Genomic DNA, 3,876 nt, shown 5'->3' with positions numbered 1-3,876 from the left:
GAGAGAGGGCGCGGGCGGGTGGGGTTGAGCTCCGCGTCGGGGGCAGCGCCGTGCCGGGAGGAGCATCCGCCTGCGCCAGCCCTGACCGAGAGCGTGGGATGTCAGCGCGCTGCTACACACCGAGCGGAAAGATGATGAATAATTTAATAAAATCAGTTATTCTGACTGGAGTTGCGAACCGCCCCGCGGGCGAATTGGGGTGCGGGCGCTTCGCACCGCTCCCCGCCTGCCGTCAGTTAGTTGGAGGCAGATGAGGAGGGTTAGGGTGAGTTTGCTCTTGTCCCAAGTCACGGGCCTCTCGCCCGGGGAAGTGCGGTAGCCCGGGGTCCACCGTGTGCCCCCGCCGCCGCCCTGGAGTCGCCCCCAGGGGATGTTCCGCAGCGCTTTGTCTGCTCTCTCTCTGTACTTGAGGTGACAGACTGCCGCCTCACATGGAGAAAACGAATGGGTTTGAGTATACATTAGATGTATATCATTTAGGGGGGGAAAATATTTTCCACCCTCATTCCTGTATAAAATACAGAATTTTATTAACATATAAAATAACACAAATATGTAAAATAACTATTCATGACCTAGAACGATTATTAGACACAGACAGTAAATCTATCAGTGCTGAAAAAATGCAATAAAGTTCATTAAGTATTTTTCTTCTGTATTTGGTAAGAAGAGTCATGTACATCTATTGTGAAAATATCAGGAAGTATTTTCGCAGAATGATAGAATGATTTGGGTTGGAAGGGACATGGGGAGGTACACTTCCCACTAGACCAGGTTGCTCAAAGCCCCATCCAACCTGGCCTTGAACACCTCCAGGGATGGGGTGTTTTCAGTCTACGCATAAGTGGAAAAAGTTCAGTATCTAACACTAATTTTTTTCACTATACCTAACTGTCCTTTAAAAACAAAAATCAAACTCTTGTTTACTGATGTAAAAGATTTGACAAGTTTTGGAATTCCAAGGAAATTCCAGAAACTTCAAGCAGTGTTAATACTATGTAGCATTCAAAATTTCAAGTGAAGTAAGCTACCTGACAACTGATTACCAATCTACAGTCTATTACCCATTTACTGTCTAAAGTATCATCCCATCCCTAAGCAAAATAGTAGAAAAGCTGGCGAAGACGTAAATTATTAATAAATTAAAGGACAGATTGAATGACAATAGGAAGACAATAAGTCTCAAGCAATCCTGACTACCCAATCTACATAAATTATTAATAAATTAAAGGACAGATTGAATGACAATAGGAAGACAATAAGTCTCAAGCAATCCTGACTACCCAATCTAGTCAGTTATTTTTACTTTAAAAAAAAAAAATAGAATAACACCTTTGTAATTTGCCTGACTCTATCATGGCAATGAAACACAGACTGATGCACTGGTAAACAGCGCACCTGTTGGGGGAATAATGACGTTAAGTTGAAACGGAGCTTCAGAAGTAAACGTCAGGAATTGTGAGCAAATGATAATGCTTTTAGTGAGAACCTGCAGAATCGATTCACTATTGTGGCTATTAAATATTCTAGTGACCTGCAAGTTGAATCACCCTCACCTCCTATATTAAGCTGGCTGTAGTATTCATTGGGACCTGTCTGTGAACTTCCCTAATGACTAGTCTGGCATAGCTGGGGAAGGACTTTTTACTAGGTCATGTAGCGACAGGACGAGGGTGAATGGCTATAAACTGGAAGAGGGCAGGTTTAGATTAATCATTAGAAAGAAGTTTTTCACTTTGAGGGTTGTAAGGAACAGGTTACCCAGAGAGGTTGTTGAGGCCCCATCCCTGGAGGTGTTCAAGGCCAGGCTGGACGCAGCCTTGGGCAACCTGGTCTAGTGGGAGGTGTCCCTGCCCATGGCAGGGAGGTTGGAACTCGATGATCTTCAAGGTCCTTTCCAACCTAAACCATTCTAGGATTCTATGATTCGATAAAATTAATGTAGTTAAAAAAAAAAAAAAGCCTTAAAAAAACCCCAAACCAAATCAGAGCAGTGGATGGCTTTCTGCTGGCTTAGTGAGATGTCCTGGCTCAGCAAAGGTTATGATGAACACCAGAAGAGGGTGGGGGTAGAAGTGAAACATTGTGTTTTCTGAAGTGGACAACTGTTAGATCAGCTCATCCACCTGACTTGACTTCACCCTGAAGATTGAGGACTCATAAAATAAAGGAAATACAATGCAGTATCTCAGCAAAAGAGTTTTGGAATCAGAGCAGACAAGCACCACAATCATCGGAGTTAGAAAGGTGCGACTACTCTGAGACCACAACTTACCATTGCACAAAAGGTCCAGTTAGGAAACCTTTGCTCATTCCCAACATGATGTCATTGCAAAAACTGAATACAACAGAGAATGCATAAATGGGAAACAGGGGGCTAGGGGTAAAAAGATTATTTTCCCTTGGTAGCCATTGCTACAACAAATTCAGGTATTCTACATGTAGTTCTAGCAATGACATTTTAGTGAATATGATGAAAAATTAGAAGAGACCCTCAAAACAGAATTAACAGCTTATACCTCTTCACCCTTACCTGTTCACATTAAGAATTTATTTGTATTCCCATTTTGTTTAAGTTTTAGAAAAAACCTCATGATTTTGCCTCCTCTGTTTTCACCTAGCCTCCTCAACACCAGCTAATGTTGCCAGCACTAGGTACTCGAATTGAGTAAAAGACAGCATGCGGTTCTGCTCCAATTCCAGGTCCTTCAGTTGAGCATCAAATCTGGGACTGACTGCACCACAGTCTTTGAGCCTGCTTATCACACCAGTAACACTGTCAGTTCTGTAAACATGATTTCAAATTCACTTTGAAGGAAGTGTAAACACGCTTCATCAGTACCATTAAGAATCAGAATATTATAACAGAGCATAATCTAATGAGAACATGGCATTTTCTGTTATTTCTCCATATTGCTGATCTTTTAAGAACATCACCTAGATCATTCATATGTGTTGTTGTCACTGCAGCAAGAAAGCAGAAGAGGGAATAGACCTATTTTTGTAAACAAACAAATTTTTCTAAAATATTTATATATATGTTTAGACTACAGGAGTGTTACTACTTTCACAAGCCAAAAATACAAGTGTTCAAGAGACGTTTTTAATCTACTACCACAAATGTTAACAGACACAGAATTTAATTCCTAATAAAAATTAAAAAAAAAAACAACAACAAAGGAATCAGGCAGAGATGCTCAAACACTGGTGTAATTTGTAACAGCACAATAACTAAAGCAGCAGTGAATTTTGTTTCTTGATAGCTGCAAGTTAAGACAGGATGATTAAAGCTGATACCGAGACAGAGCTGAGCAGCTGCATTTGTCTTAAAATTGGGCAACATTAATGGCCAACAGTCATTGTTTTCCAAACTGTACTCTAAACAGCTCTGAAAGGTTATTTCACTAAGAAAATGACCTTTTCAGCTCAAAGTTAGTTTCAGCAAAGTTATTTTGCACAAACATGGCAGTGAACTCCTCAGGTGTCAAACTGCATTGATTATCAGTAGATTTCTGTACCTCAGGACTTTCAAGGGCCGAGAATGGAAACATTCCACCAGTTTTAGTCCTGACAGGTCACCTAGATGCAGACCTACCTGCCTGCTCCCCTACAACCATCCTTAGCCAAGGCTCCCCCCGTCCGCACCTCAAAACGGTTAACAGAGGTCAGGATAGAGCCTGTGCTCCGGTGAGAAAAATTACTTTAAAAAATAAAAAGCCTCAGTCAGAACCGCTCGGCGTAACACGAACCACTTCCCCAAACTCGAGCCGAAACCGACGAAGCCCACAGCCGGCACCACGCTCCCTTCAGCCGCTCTCTGACGGTCAAAAGACCGCCGCGCGACACGCCCCGCCCAGCGATCCGCCTCCACGCGCC

This window comes from Charadrius vociferus, unplaced genomic scaffold (genome assembly GCF_000708025.1).
Source record: "Charadrius vociferus isolate BGI_N301 unplaced genomic scaffold, ASM70802v2 scaffold62, whole genome shotgun sequence".
Lineage (NCBI taxonomy): Eukaryota > Metazoa > Chordata > Aves > Charadriiformes > Charadriidae > Charadrius > Charadrius vociferus.
The sequence above is the reverse complement of the archived record's forward strand: the minus strand, read 5'-3'. Positions refer to the sequence as shown.